Genomic DNA, 15878 nt, shown 5'->3' with positions numbered 1-15878 from the left:
CCCCCCCCACATGGGAGGAAATCAGAAAATCAACATATTAAGTTTTGGCTGCTCTTTCTGCTCTCACAGAATAAACCTTATCAGACTGCACACCCGCTGCTGCTACAATTCCACAGGTCACTGCAAACTAATGATTAGAGAGATGTTTTAATCATACTTTGTATTAACTGGAGGCAAGATTGAAGTACAGGCAGAGAGGGGCATACATCACTTCTGCTATTATTTGTTTTTTATCAGATATGGGGACGGGATATTATAGCATAAAAGGCACCTTCATGAAAGCACTACTTCAGTCAAACTCCCCATTCCTGGAGGTGAGCTTTTGTGTCAATATAATGCCTTTGGTTTATTTTTATACACTTCTATTCATTTACAGGCAATAAATATCAAAGCCAGATAAGGCTCCAGATAAGGGAGAGAGTAGTTTACCAGAGTTTGATGAGATTTTACTGTTTTGCTATTTAAATCCAAGTGGTCTGGGAGGATTTGAATGTGCTAGTTTGGTGGGAGGGTTATTTTTTAAAATATTTTTCTTTTTTCATTAAGAGCTACGGATAGACAGAAATGTGTAAATAGCAGCTGGTGCTATGGGGCAGCTAGATTTGTTTTGCTATGTATACTGGCAAGGAAGATAGGGAAAAATGCATACATTGATCACATTCCAAAGGAGGAGCCCGTTGAATAATTACATGCATTAGAAAGTGGGGATTAATATTCTGATTAGCAATGGTTTTCCAACTCGAAAAAAGCACAGTAACTGGTGCTGGAATTATGTTGGGTTGTCCAGAGACAAGTTAGTCATGCTGTGAGTGCAGGGGACTGGATTAGATAGGTCCCTTCCAGTTCTATCTTTCTATGAATAATGATTGCATATGCCCAACATTCAGAAATCAGGATTTGTAAATAAGCAGTCAGCTACTAAGTGTCCAAGCATGTTCTAAGAGCTCTGTCAATAAAACTAGGAGAAAACTGGATTGCAATTCATCAGTTGACAGTGGGCTTACAGCTGTTTTTCAGCACTGCCCTCCCTGCATTTTTACCACTATGTCACAAAACATACTTGAAGACGAGATTTGTACCGGAGGTAATTTACAATGTGAACCAGAGAAATAGGGAATATGAGACCACCTTCAGTTCAATGAGTGCTTGCCTTTTCCAACACAGTTATCAGTATTCATTAACTGAAATCTGTTAGTATTGAAGAGTCACTATTGTTGACTAGCCAATTAGCCCATCATAAGACAGGATTTTCAGGTCTCTCCTCCATATCAGTCTTCTCTCCTGAGCTTCTGGTCTCTCTCTCTCCGGCTCCGGCTCCGGCTCCAGCTCCGGCTCTCTCTCTCTCTCTCTCATCTTCCTACTGCCTCTCCTCCACTCTCTCTCAGCTCTTCTCTGTCTCCTGCCTCTCTCTCTCTCTCTTTCTCTTCTCCTCCCTCTCCTGCTTCTCACTCGGGGGACCACAGAGCCCAAACGGCCATTTGGGCTTCGTGCTTCCTGTGCTGTATGGGGAGTGTGGAGCCCAAATGCTCGCTTGTGCCACTTGCTCCCCTGCGGCGACCCGGCTAACTGGGGCAGAAGTCAGCCAAGTGCCACTGTGGGAGGCGAAAGGGGGTGGAGCAGTGACATTCCCAGCCAGGGTGTGGGACCTGGAGCTGCTGTCATGCTGCATGTCACCGCCCTGCCCCCTTCACCTCCCGCCGTGGTGCTCTGCTGACTTCTGCTTCGCTCAGCCGGGTCACCACGGGGGAGCAAGCAGAGCAAGTGGCCGTTTGGGCTTCCCTGTGGCAGCCTGGCTGAGTGGCGCAGAAGTCAGCCGAGAGCCACAGCAGGAGGCGAAGGGAGGTGTGTGTGGGGGGGGCAGTGACGTACACAGTCAGGCTCCACCCCCTGGCCATGTATGTCATCACCCCACACCTCTTCCCCTCCTGATGTGGTGCTCAGCTGACTTCTGCGCTGCTCAGCCAGGCCGCCACAGGAGAGCAAGCAGAGCAAGTGGCCATTTGGGCCCCGTGCTTACCATGCAGCACCCCCGTGCTTCGTGGGGACCGTGACGCCCAAACGGCCACTTGCGTCGCTTGCTCCCCCGCGGCGGCCTGGCTGAGCAGCGCAGTAGTCAGCCGAGTGCCACTGTGGGAGGAGAAGGACGTGACTCAGGCAACATTGCCACCCAAAGGGAACAGCCTGGGAGGCAACAGCACTGCCGAGAGGGAACAGCCAGCATTTCAGCATTACAGAGTCACAGACATTGGGCTGCTATATATATGATCATTCAGATGTTGGTGTGTGCAATTCATGAAGGGTCTGTTTAAAAAAACAAACTTGCTTTTCTTCAGAGCTCCTTGGGACAGTCTTTGCAGCAGTAAAACATGTAAGCTCTCAAGTACTGAAGGAGATTACAGCCTTAGACTGAGGAGGAGAGTGTGGGTCTGTCCCCAGAGCTGGCTGCTGAAAGTGAAGCAAAGTAACAATAAACCAAAGGGGAAACACTTCAAGCAGTTGAGGGGCCATGACAGCTGGTGGGGTGTGACTCAGTGTCCCAGTGCAGAGGCATTGATATTGCTGTCCTTTGTCTCAAGTGGAGTGAGGATCAAGCTGTGGGGAGTGGTGTTCCCTCCTCTCTAGCAACTTTGGGGATCCACAAATGCTTTGTTTAGATGGGAAAGTCTTTGGCAGGAGTTGGTTGCTCAAATTCCCCTCCTTGCAGTACTAGTTGTCTGTTAATGAAACCCCCTAGTGCACAATCATTTTTGGTTGGAGGCCACTTCAAAAAGTTATGAAGTGCCCATTGGCCGCCCGAAAGAGGTGGGGCCTAAGCCAGAAGGGGTGGGGCCAGGATGCTTCTGGGCTACCCCAACCACTTTGCCTCCCCCCTCCTACTAGGTACCCATGCTCTTCGCAGGGTGGAGGTAGGGCAAGAGGAGGCTTTGGGAGCTTCCTCAGCCCCCTGGCCAACCAGGATTTGGGGGCAAGGTAGCACTCGAAGCCTCCTTCTGCCCTGTGAGGAGCATGTAGCACTTTGATGTGCCACACACTCCTCGCAGGGCCGGGGCAGGTAAAGGAAGCTTTGCACAACTCCTTCGCCCCCAGACCCTGATTGGCCTGAGGGTGGGGGGTAGCGCCTTCAACCCTAGGAAGAAAGCTTCAGTGTCACTCTCCATGCTACCTTTATCCTCTCTACCCATCCAACCTTTTCCACAAGTGTGAATTCCCCATATAAAACAGTATTTCCCTCTCAGACACACGTGCAATAAACTGCAACCATTCACAATGTGCAATCTCATTTAAAGTATGTGCATTGAAGGACATGAAGATCTTGGATCCTCACAGCAAACTCCCTCCTAACTGAATTAAAAAGTACAGGACCCTTTCCTCCATTGATAAACCAACAAAGAAAACCTTATCAAAGGGAGCAGACCACTGTTCTGCTAATGCAGCTTGAGCTAAAGATAACTGGTGCTTTAATAACACTGAGTGTGAACCACAAGAGTGGGGTTGAAATGCTTATGCCAGGAGAAGCATAGATCACTGGCAGTTTTTAATTTTTGTCAAATGTTTAGGCTGGTGTGAGGGAGATTTCTGAATTGTCATTTAGAGGAATGAGAATCAATCTCCCAGATAGCAAGTGAGTGTTCATCCCTTTTGTTGCCTAAATCAATTCCTTACAGAGGACAAAGTGGAGATTTAAATTTCCATTATCTCCTCCTTGGCTGGAGATGGGTGACTTGCTGGGAAAGGGAGGCTATGCTTTCAAGAAGCTGCAATTCCCAAATGGTGTTTTGCAGATCCCTGCAGGCTGCAAGTTGTGGCACTCTACTCCTCTCTAAGAGAGAGCTATTCAATCTAGACACTGGCATTGTGTTGAGCTGTGATAAAAACATAAATCCAAAAAGGAGTTCATGGACAGCTGGTTTTCTTTTATATTTGCTTAGAACTGAGGGACAGGGTAAATCTCTGTACAGCATCATCTGTGGACCCTGGATCCTGGCTGGCCATGAACAAAGGGCTGCTAGGAGCTGCTTGTTTCCAGCTGTGATGTAATAAAAGCAAAATCTTCTCTGGCTTCTAAGGTCAGGACTGAAGTATAAACTTACATTGGTATGACTGTTGCTCAGGGGTGTAAAAAATTCACATCCTGAGCAATGCAGGTACACTGACTTAATACCCGTGGTCCATCCTGTTGAATGCCTTCACCTGGTCCAGCGACAGGAGGGCAAACAACAAGTTGTCCCAACACCCAAGCTCCAGGAGATCCTGGACCAAGTACAGATTATCAAGGATGCTATTTGCCCAGGACGGTGTAGATCTGGTCTGGATGGATCACATCTGCCAGCAGCGAGATGGCTTTTGCTACAACCTGGTAGTCCGTGCTGAGGAGCGAGAGGGGACGCCAGTTCCGAAGGTCGCAGAGGTCCCCTTTCTTCGGAAGCAAGGTGAGTATGGCGCACCTGCACAACAGAGGGAGGTCCCCATTCTTTGTTTAAAAGTTAAAGCTTCTGATGGTTGTAATACTTAGGTCTAATTCTGATGGCTGGGCTTGAAGGACTTGTGGCTTGTGATACACAGGACTTCAAATTGGATGATTTGGTTGCCCCTTCTGGCCTTGAACTCCCTGATGTTGAGTATCCAGGCATGTCAGTCCAGCAACTGTAAATTCTAAATGCACATAAGCATCACAACTCAGTTGGAATCTAAGTACAATTCCGAGAATGTCACTCTGTATCACTTTGGAACCTAAATTGTCTGTACATGAGGGTGAAATGTTGGAAGCAGCTACAAGCATGGTTGAGGTAGTGGTTCAGACTATAGCTACGTTGCATCATGTCATCTAGTAAATCAGCAGAGTGTCTTTCTGGTACACAGCCACACATACTTTGGAGCACATAGCTAAATTAATTCTGCACATGGCTAAAAAATATTACCAGGTGGTTGGGGGGGAGGAGAGGTTGGAGGAGGCTTGCAGCAGTGGCAAGTCTCATTTTACAATTCCTTTATGTACAGCTGAGCTCACTCCAGGGCAAATGTTGGCCCGCTAGTCCCCAAATGTTGGCCCTCTAGTCCCCAGTTAAAGAACTACAATTCAATTGGCATAACGGAGTCTTGATGGGATGACTCCAGCAGACTCATGGAAATATTTAACTTCTTCAGGGAGACAAGGTGTCTTTGCAGTACCGGTACGATACTCAGAGCTTCAGTATTTAGAAGGGAAAAAAAAAGCCTGTTGCGAATCTACGGGTTTAGTTCAGCGGTTAATGCAACAGGTTTGATGTTGTTGCGGTCTGGTGCTGTAAACCGGCTGGTCAGGTGGATGAGGCGGACAACTGACAGCAACTTCCAGATCGCAGACCCCGTTTCTCAAGGCAGTTTTTAGTTACCCTGTCAGCTGTTGGGGGACCAATATTCAGAGAAAACAGGAAGATTTTGGATTATGCTGGGGATAAGCTCTTGGTATACCTGCTGAACTAACCGATCGGGGCCATGCTCATCTTGACCGTCTACTCACAAACAGGGAGGAACTAGCAGGGGAAGTAGTGGTGGGTCACAACCAGAGAAGCAGTGCTCATGAGATGGTAGATTTCAGGTCCTCGGACCAAAGGAAGCAAAGAGAGTAGCAAAATACTTACACAGACTTTCACACACTCAGCGAACTGATGGGCAGGATTTCCTTGGAAAGGAGAGCTGGCAGTATTTTAAAGTGAAAAGGCAAAACCCATGCACAATCAAAAAAAGCAACTGTTGTAGGCTTACTGGCGACATCCTTGGTGAGCTTAAACATCAAACGGAAGCTTAAAAAAAGTGGAACCATACTGACCAGAGAGGAGTATAAATCAATTACTCCAGCATGCAGGGGAATTATCAAAAATGCGAACGTGTGGTTGGAATTGCAGCTAACAAGGGATTTGAAGGTTAACGAGCGGGTTGTACAAGCAGTTAGGCCTTGGCGGTAGCCTAGTGATAAATATATAAAAAGGTGAAGTACTTAATACCTTCTTCGCTTCTTATTTCATGGAAAACTAATGCACAGGGAAAAGCATTAGTGGTTCTGGAGTGGTTTTAGCGGAGTAGGTGTGTGCTCAGCATTTGCTTTTGCTGCCGTCAACCCAAGTTCAGGGAAAACTCAGTGTGGAACGCTGCCACTAGTGGCCATATACAAAATTTATTGATCTTTAATCTGGGCTAGCTATTTATTCCTGAATCAGAGTGTGAAAAAAATTCAGTATTGATGTCTAATGTAAATTTTAGGATAAGATTTTTTTCGTTTTTTCCCCCCTTAAACGCAATTGCTACATATTTAAATAATATGCATGGTTTCGTGTGACGAATAATGTTGCCTATTTGTCCTGCAATTTAAACATCTAGTGTCCTCACAATGTGAAAAAAATAATAAATATAAAACTAATTATTATTACACCAAACCTCAGATTACTATGATACCGTACTGATAATAGCTTTGCATCATAATGTGGAAGTCATGGTCCTCGGAGCACTACATCGGTAAGTCTGCTGGGGAAAAATGGAGCTCAAGCTTCCCATCCCTCAGCAGCAGCTCTTGTCCTGAGGGGGCATCCAGTTTCCTGTTTCAGGCGTTACAAGGGATTGCTGCACCACTCGGAGGTTTCACGCATAGAGGCAAATTAGTAAATCAGCAGAGTGTCTTTCTGGTACACAGCCACACATACTTTGGTGCACATAGCTAAATTAATTCTGCACATGGCTAAAAAATATTACCAGGTACAATTCATACATTGGTTGAGACCTGGCACGCAGTGGTGGTGGTGGGCGGAGGGGAGGGAGGAGGTTGGAAGAGGCTTGCAGCAGTGGCAAGTCTCATTTTACAATTCCTTTATGTACAGCTGAGCTCACTCCAGGGCAAATGTTGGCCCGCTAGTCCCCAAATGTTGGCCCTCTAGTCCCCAGTTAAAGAACTACAATTCAATTGGCATAACGGAGTCTTGATGGGATGACTCCAGCAGACTCATGGAAATATTTAACTTCTTCAGGGAGACAAGGTGTCTTTGCAGTACCGGTACGATACTCAGAGCTTCAGTATTTAGAAGGGAAAAAAAAAGCCTGTTGCGAATCTACGGGTTTAGTTCAGCGGTTAATGCAACAGGTTTGATGTTGTTGCGGTCTGGTGCTGTAAACCGGCTGGTCAGGTGGATGAGGCGGACAACTGACAGCAACTTCCAGATCGCAGACCCCGTTTCTCAAGGCAGTTTTTAGTTACCCTGACAGCTGTTGGGGGACCAATATTCAGAGAAAACAGGAAGATTTTGGATTATGCTGGGGATAAGCTCTTGGTATACCTGCTGAACTAACCGATCGGGGCCATGCTCATCTTGACCGTCTACTCACAAACAGGGAGGAACTAGCAGGGGAAGTAGTGGTGGGTCACAACCAGAGAAGCAGTGCTCATGAGATGGTAGATTTCAGGTCCTCGGACCAAAGGAAGCAAAGAGAGTAGCAAAATACATACACAGACTTTGACACACTCAGCGAACTGATGGGCAGGATTCCCTTGGAAAGGAGAGCTGGCAGTATTTTAAAGTGAAAAGGCAAAAGCCCTGCACAATCAAAAAAAGCAACTGTTGTAGGCTTACTGGGGACATCCTTGGTGAGCTTAAACATCAAACGGAAGCTTTAAAAAAGTGGAAACATACTGACCAGAGAGGAGTATAAATCTATTGCTCCAGCATGCAGGGAAATTATCAAAAATGCGAACGTGTGGTTGGAATTGCAGCTAACAAGGGATGTGAAGGTTAACGAGCGGGTTGTACAAGCAGTTAGGCCTTGGCGGTAGCCTAGTGATAAATATATAAAAAGGTGAAGTACTTAATACCTTCTTCGCTTCTTATTTCATGGAAAACTAATGCACAGGGAAAGGAAATAGTGGTTCTGGAGTGGTTTTAGCGGAGTAGGTGTGTGCTCAGCATTTGCTTTTGCTGCCGTCAATCCAAGTTCAGGGAAAACTCAGTGTTTAACGCTGCCACTAGTGGCCATATACAAAATTTATTGGTCTTTAATCTGGGCTAGCTATTTATTCCTGAATCAGAGTGTTAAAAAAATTCATTATTGATGTCTAATGTGAATTTTAGGCTAAGAAGTTTTTTTCGTTTTCCCCCCCTTAAACGCAATTGCTACATATTTAAATAATATGCATGGTTTCGTGTGACGAATAATGTTGCCTATTTTTCCTGCAATTTATACATCTAGTGTCCTCACAATGTGAAAAGAAAAATATAAAACTAATTATTATTTCACCAATGCTCAGATTATTATGATACCGTTCTGATAAGAGCTTTGCATCATAATGTGCAAGTCATGGTCCTCGGAGCACTACATCGGTAAGTCTGCTGGGGAAAAATGGAGCTCAAGCTTCCCATCCCTCAGCAGAGGCTCTTGTCCTGAGGGGGCATCCAGTTTCCTGTTTGAGGCGTTACAAAAGATTGCTGCACCACTCAGAGGTTTCACGCATAGAGGCAAATTAGTTAATTCAGCAGAGTGTCTTTCTGGTACACAGCCACACATACTTTGGTGCACATAGCTAAATTAATTCTGCACATGGCTAAAAAATATTACCAGGTACAATTCATACATTGGTTGAGACCTGGCACGCGGTGGTGGTGGTAGGCCTTGGCGGTAGCCTAGTGATAAATATATAAAAAGGTGAAGTACTTAATACCTTCTTTGCTTCTTATTTCATGGAAAACTAATGCACAGGGAAAGGAATTAGTGGTTCTGGAGTGGTTTTAGCGGTGTAGGTGTGTGCTCAGCATTTGCTTTTGCTGCCGTCAACCCAAGTTCAGGGAAAACTCAGTGTGGAACGCTGCCACTAGTGGCCATATACAAAATACTGTGCTGAGTTAACAGTATCATTAAAAAAGTTCATTTCATTTAGGAGAAACCTGAGTTTGCAACTTTATGTCATGCTTTGCTGCAATATCTTGATAGGTGTTGTTCCTGCCCTTTGGCGCACAAGCCATCTGAAGAAGCGGTTGCGCCGGAGAAAGCTCATCATACCACAATCTGTTTGTTTTGTTAGGCTTTAAATGCTACTACGTTATTCGTTTTTTCCCCTACTTTTTTGTATTATTACTAGTTTCATAGCATAGTTCACGAGGATAAGGGACTATTTGAGGCTTTCTGATTCTTCTGCCTGTTCCCTGTAAACTATATCTACACCAGGGTGGAGGCACTCTAAGATTTTGGTAAATGGTCCAGGACTATGTGGTGAGGTCACAGGGTCTGGGACCCTGGGCACCGTGTAGCACGGCGCTTGCGATTATTGATGTGGCCAACTATCCGCCAAAGAAAAGACGAAGTTGCCTCTTTCCCCACTTGCTGCATCTGTCAGAATATCTATGTGGAGCCTGATACTGGGCCATGTTTCAAAGCGGAAAGCCCAGCATCAGGCATGTGTCAGAGCCCGAGGTGGGGTGGGGCTTCAGACCCAGTGCTTGCGAGGCAGCCAGTCACCCAATTGAACAAACTCACCTTGTAAAACACTATAGCAAGCATCAGCATTCTTCCTCCCAAAGCTAGAGCTAAGCTCCCCCCACCCCTCCACGACATTGCCCAGGACCGGTCGATGTCTGTTGCTAGGTCTGTTTCAGTGGTGTCTCTTATAGAAAACTACACCGATTCTTAAAGGTACTCTGTTGATACGCTAATCAGAAAGCTCAATGACTAGATGTATGTTTCCCTTAGAACCGTCAAACTGACCACTCCCTCCAGGTGAGAGTTGCTCCATATTTGTGGGGCAGAATCTCAGGGTGGACTCATGCCCGGTGTTGCTAGCTGGTAGCATTGGTAATTAGCGCGTATTTTCCTGCCAGATACGTTCTTCGTCGCCTCCCTCTGGCGCGTGTCATCACACTCTGGCTCAGATCCGTGTTACTCTCAGTACACTGTGGCCGCTTCGCTCCAGCAGTGCTGGCCACAGAACCCCAGACCTGAACCGCTGAAGCCTTGTATCATGTCATCAGCGACATGAACTCCTGGATGAGTCACGGGTCCATGGTCTGCCTTCCCCCCACCACTGTTCTGTCCCAGGAAGCCCCCAGAGTCTTGGCATCTAGTCCCTCCTGCTCTCCAGCTAGATCTACTGTCTTTCGTCCTCTCTGTCCCATCTACGCCCTTATTTATGTAACCCCATCTGGGCCCTAATTAGCTATCTGACAAAGTTGCGCTCTTATCACCCTCCCAGGGCTGGTTTGCACCCAAAAAGGGCCAGTGTGGGGCAGAAACCCCATCACAGGCAGTATAGAAACATCCCATACTGTAGCTATGACTTAGACAGAGAGAGCGAGAGAGAGGGTGAGACTCTGACTAATGCATAATTTAGCAACCATCATTAAATGCATTTTTCCATGTCTTAAAAGTTGTCATTCTATATTTTTCTAATGAAAATGTATTTTACAGTTACTGATTCCATGATATTCTCTACTAACAACAGTATAATGCTTAGCGAGATAGCAGCTCTAATAAATACAAACCAACATCCTGTAGCATAAAGGCTTGCATGTTCTCTCTCCGCCTACCTCTACACTGCAGTAGTTTTGTGGAAGAAGCCTGTCTACCCCTAAAAGCGCATCGCTTTTTTTTTTGGCCCGAGAAAGGCTCCTCCTCCTCTCTCTCTCTGCATGGCTGCGGCTCCGCTAATCTTACTGCCGCACCACAGAAGGGTTTGGAGTCTTGGAACCAGCTGGTCATGCAGGGAGTGATGGGATGATCAGCAGCAGCTGCAAATTTGGGAGGACAGGGGGGGGGGGAGGGGGAATAGCCACGCCCTAGAGCTCATTCCACCGCTTTCAGTCTCTGGTCTATGTGTGTTTTTGTCTCCTTCTACAGTTCATCAGTGACATCAACTCCTTGCTGTTATGCATAGTCGTCCTATTCCAAGATCTGGATACCATCAGGGGCCGATTTACTACCCTCGTAGCCCCAACTGCACACGAGTTATCGACGGCATGTATTGCCCCATTCTAGTCTTGGCACAAGTAGTGATCATTTATCATCAGAAAGGCCTAGTTGCTCAGGAGTTCTACAGGACATATTGGCCTACTGGGGCCACTTAACTAGGTGCTAGGAGAGGGCACACGATGCCCGAGTTTGGAGGTGGGCAACTTTTTTCTCCGGGGCTTTGCAGTGTGTGAGCAGACCATGCCAATGTCACTAGTGGGGGAAGTGGCATACCCATCATGCGCAAGCTACACCAGCCACTAGAATCACAGTGAGGACCTCAAGGGACGGCTCCCATTACTTCCTCACGCAGTAGTATGTCAGGGAGTGCAATAGCGTTGTGGTGGTTGCAGTGTGCTGTGTGGGCTGCAGTCTTTTGGCGAGCAAGGCAGAGGCCATCATCCCGTGGTGGGTGTCAGAGGCTGGCTCAGTGCACTTCAGCAGGCCCATCAGTTGCGCATCGTGGAAGCCCTGAGGGAGAGCCGCCCCCCCCACCCACCGCCAGTAATTTTGCCCAGTACCGTCCTAACAGGGTCTTTTCTTGATCTCTCACGCCCTCCCCTTTCTCCACTTTCCAATAAACAAACATGTTTGATTTGAAAATAAAATGCATTTGTTTTTATTCATCAACGAAAAGAGGCGGGATAGGCGGGGGGGGGGGGGGGGGGGAGAAATGTCTGAACTGGGAATGTGATCAGGACTGAGAGGCTTAGTGGGGGTGGGCTGCTCTGCCGCCTTGCTTGCGGGGACGTATTCAGTTTTGGGGACCAGAAAGTGTTGGGCACTAGGGGCCTCTTCACCTGGGTCAGGATTGGCCGGGGGAGGGGTGAGAGCAGGAGAGAGGGGGTCACAGGCCTCACTTGGAGAAGGGAGATGGGAATTGGGACGCGAGGGAGCACAGGTATGGCACGGGGTGGGAGGAGCAGCATAGCAGGGACGGCAGATGGCTGGGCAATTGCCATGGTGGGGGGGGGGCAGGGTGGTGGAAGGCAGGTTAAGTGGCGTCAGGCCTAGTTTGAGGGGAAAGCTGAAGTCTGTAAGGGACATGCTCTTTCATGCAAGAGGGAAGTGTCTGTGTATGTATGGATCCTGACTCAGGGACCCGCATGGCCACAGCTAGTTCCTGCCCACCTTTTCTCGACTTTACCTTTAATTGCTGGACAACATTCCCATGACCGTTGCACAATCTTGGTCCGAGCAACCAGGATCCTGGGCCCAGAGCCACAATTAGAATTTGATAAATGTTCAGGGGCCACACATCTGTGGAAGGCACATGGTGGGGGGGGGGGCGGTTCTGCGCCAGAGGTTAGGGTGTAAATGCGAGCTTGGGTAGAAAGGACTGGCGTGCAAGAGGCAGTGTGAGCTGCGACAGGGTTTGGATAAAGGAGGGATTTGGAGTGCAGGGTCAAAGAATTAAGTAAGGTTAAGCACTGCCCATCCAGCAGCGAGGCAAACTCCAGTCATATGGGCTGTTCCACATGCCTCTGCTCCAGCACACCGAGGGCTGACTGCTGCACCGCCTGCCAGGAGGCGAGGTGACAGAGTGAGGCTTCTGTCATGACTGTCCCTTCAGCAAAATTTCTCAGCTCCTATTGGCCATTAACTGGCTTGGGCATTTTGCTAAGGCATGGGGATAGCACAGGAATCGTTCTCAAGCTCGCAAATAGCAGCCTCCTTTTTCTAGATTCTTTTATGCTGTAGTAAAGGTGCTAGGAGTCTCTCTCTGGCTGCCCTCAGCCAGCCGTGCACATCTCTATCCAAGGCGCTGCTGGTTTCCTCTCCTACACATACTGAGTTCTTTCTCCTTTGCTAATCCGGATGTCAGCACTAGTGTCCTTCTGCAGCCTGACTGGCTATTGCTACCTTCACTCTGATTGGGTGCATTTTCACACGTTTCCTTCCAGAGTGAGGAAACTACCGCTACCCCATTCGCTAATCTCAGTTCCTCAGGTGAAAAGCTTTACAAACTATATAGTCTGATTATATAGCTTACCTTTTTGCTGTGATGATGACCTAAAAGCTGTATATAAAAACTCCTGTCCAACCAAAATAACAGACAATTTCTATTTGCTTCAAAAGACGTATTTCACCTAAAACCCTGCATTTCAACAATGCAGAAAGCCAAGATATATTTTGCTTCCATAAAATTAATAAATAGCCTCAAAAAATGTCTTCGAAGAGAAATGTTGAGAACACGCACACTGGAATACACTGCTTGGTATTATTTGAATACCCTTTTTCTCAGCTCAATAACCTTATAGTTATCTCATTCATATAGTTTGGCAAGTCAGTGAAAATTACTTATTTCTAACAAAATGTACGAAGAGTACCCTGAGGAAAAATTATGTCATGAGCTCTTTTTCTTGCCGTGTGAATTTAGCTTTCATGTAAACTGTAATACGTATATCATATGCTTCAGAATCTTCCAGAATGGCTGATATGCCGTTCGGCCAAAAAAAGTGTATACTGTGTCGAAGATTAGAAACCTAGTAAGAAGGCAAATTTTTGTCACACATAGGCCCTATACGCCTAGAAAATGCATATAGCAGTTCGTATACTGCCATTTGGAAAAAAAATAGTATAGCAGGGGTTTTTTTTTCAGTTTTGGTAATAGAAGTATATGACTCTCCCTAGGCATTTGAACGTTCATGACCCCGTTGGCGCTGCCAATTATTGCTTTTTTGATGAGGAACTGCCATATGCCACTGATTAATATAGTACTGCTTATTTAGTTACTGACAATTTACTAAGCTAACGTAGACGTTCAGATACCATAAAAGTCATGAGGTGCTGAGAGGAACATGCAGCATTATCCTACAGGTAGGGGGACTCGCCAGTAATAGCTGGTACCCTGCTGCATGTGGAAAGCCACCTTCCTAGAACTTTGTGAGTGGCTCAACTGTTATGACATCTGCCATTCTACTGCAGACGTGTGTGGCCATCAGCTTGTAGAAACGCTCCAATTTGGAACCAGTTTGGTCTCAGTCTGGATCACAGTGAGAGGTACATCACCTACCTCTGGGAGACCAAGGGGGAAACTTTTCTTCCAGGATAGTGAGCGGCAGCTCAGGAGACTGTTTGGCCACGGAATTTCAACAGTCAGATATCATTGTCTCATCAGAGAGGCCTTGCAAGTTCAGGATTCACCCATGTAAGATATGATGTTTTCTGCACCATACACAGGAGCCCATCGTCTACATGATTAAGGCTGCCCCAGGCCTAGCTGGGACAGACATCCAGCATGAAAAGATTTCAGCCCAAATAGTCGAGGCATGGTAAACTCCTTAGCCGCACATTATTTGGTGCGAGTTGGCCCCATTTTAGAAGGCTGCAGGAATGGTAAAGTAGCTTTCTACTTACAACATTGTGTAGCCTATGCCCAGCTTAACAGCACCTTCCATTTGCCACTGCAATGCAAATGTTTCTGAGTGTGACAGGGAGGCTTCAGAATGTTATGCAATTCCCAAGCACAAATACTCATAAATATATCAACCTATATTCAGACCATCTGTCCATGTTTTGAATCTGCTGTAGCATGCATTTAGCTTTCATGGAAATATAGCTCTGGAAGAGACCTCAGGATCACGCCCTACTAAAGTAATCCAGGCAAAGTTTCCACATTGATACATGGAGCTGGTGTCGCTTGCGGCTATCCTAGTGCATGAGGGTATGGGGTGAGCCACTTGCAGAGCTCTACAAAGCGGGCGTTCCACATACGGACATTCTGGAGGCTCTGCTGGTTGTCTCATTGGTGCAGGACGATGTTGTCCCAGAATTCAAACTGGAATCCTTCTGCCAGATGTATGTTTGATAGGGTGTACTTGTATGATATCTGTTTTTGTGGTGTTATGAATACTGTAAACGGTTTCTGCCTGAGACAGAACAAAGGACCTGGACTACCTGTTGTAAAGCGCTATGCATGCTAATTAGTACGTCTCCAAGGATAGTGTCACATGGTGGCCCATACACACCTGAGAAATAGAGCTGCGAACGTTCAAACCAGTCAATAGCTAATCGCTGCTGGCATGTGACACAAGGATAGAGCACTTGGACATGTACCTGGCAAGGATAGCAGGACAATAAAGGCCAATGGGGCGGAGATGTAGCAAGACCTGTTTGATTTCTTTCAGGGCTGTGGAGGCCAGATTCCCATTTAGAAATGTCATTACAGTCATCTGGGCTCAAAAAAGTGGTCCCTCATTCTTAAAGAGCTTTCAACCTTAATTGGGACTTATGACTTACTCAAACGTATATCTGTAGTCCTTTGATCTATGACACACTTTCAGAAACGTATTTTCAGAATCACCTCCAAGAAAGTTTATCCTATAACTCCAATTCTGAAACATATACTTTTATCTATGCAGTAGCCCGCTAAGCTCTTGACGTGTTGAAGCACACATTGGTTTTTCCCTTGATTTCCCCCCCCCTTTTTTTAAGGCTACGTGTTAGGTCTTGCTCAAAATGAATTGTTCAAATGTGTGTCTCCCTGGTTTCTGAATACTTATGCCTAGAGGGCCACAAATCTGGCGGAGTGGGGGACAGCCTGGACCCCCCCACACACACACAGTTGTCCCCTACTACCAGGAGCTGCAGCACATCCTGGGAGGTAGTGGGAGGTCTTCGCTACCCAGCGTAGACTTTGGATCAATACCCCTATAGTTGTCTAGCTGGAGCTTGCCCCGGAGGAGCACCTCTCACTCAGGGAATCCCAGATGCACCACCCCACCTAATATGCTTGGGGGGGGGGGGTGGCAGCTGTTCAGACCTGCTCAGACACATGGCCCTCACAGCCCATGTCTGTCTCCCCCATCCCAGGATGAAGTCCTGCCCCTTCCAGTTCACAATATTGTGCTCCCTATGTCCAGCCAGGTGAGGAGGCAGCTAAATACACATTTCACCTGTATCCTGGCTCTGTTCAG

This window comes from Pelodiscus sinensis, chromosome Z, assembly GCF_052426305.1.
Source record: "Pelodiscus sinensis isolate ZL-2025 chromosome Z, ASM5242630v1, whole genome shotgun sequence".
In the NCBI taxonomy this organism is placed as follows: domain Eukaryota; kingdom Metazoa; phylum Chordata; order Testudines; family Trionychidae; genus Pelodiscus; species Pelodiscus sinensis.
This window is presented reverse-complemented; position numbering follows the sequence as displayed.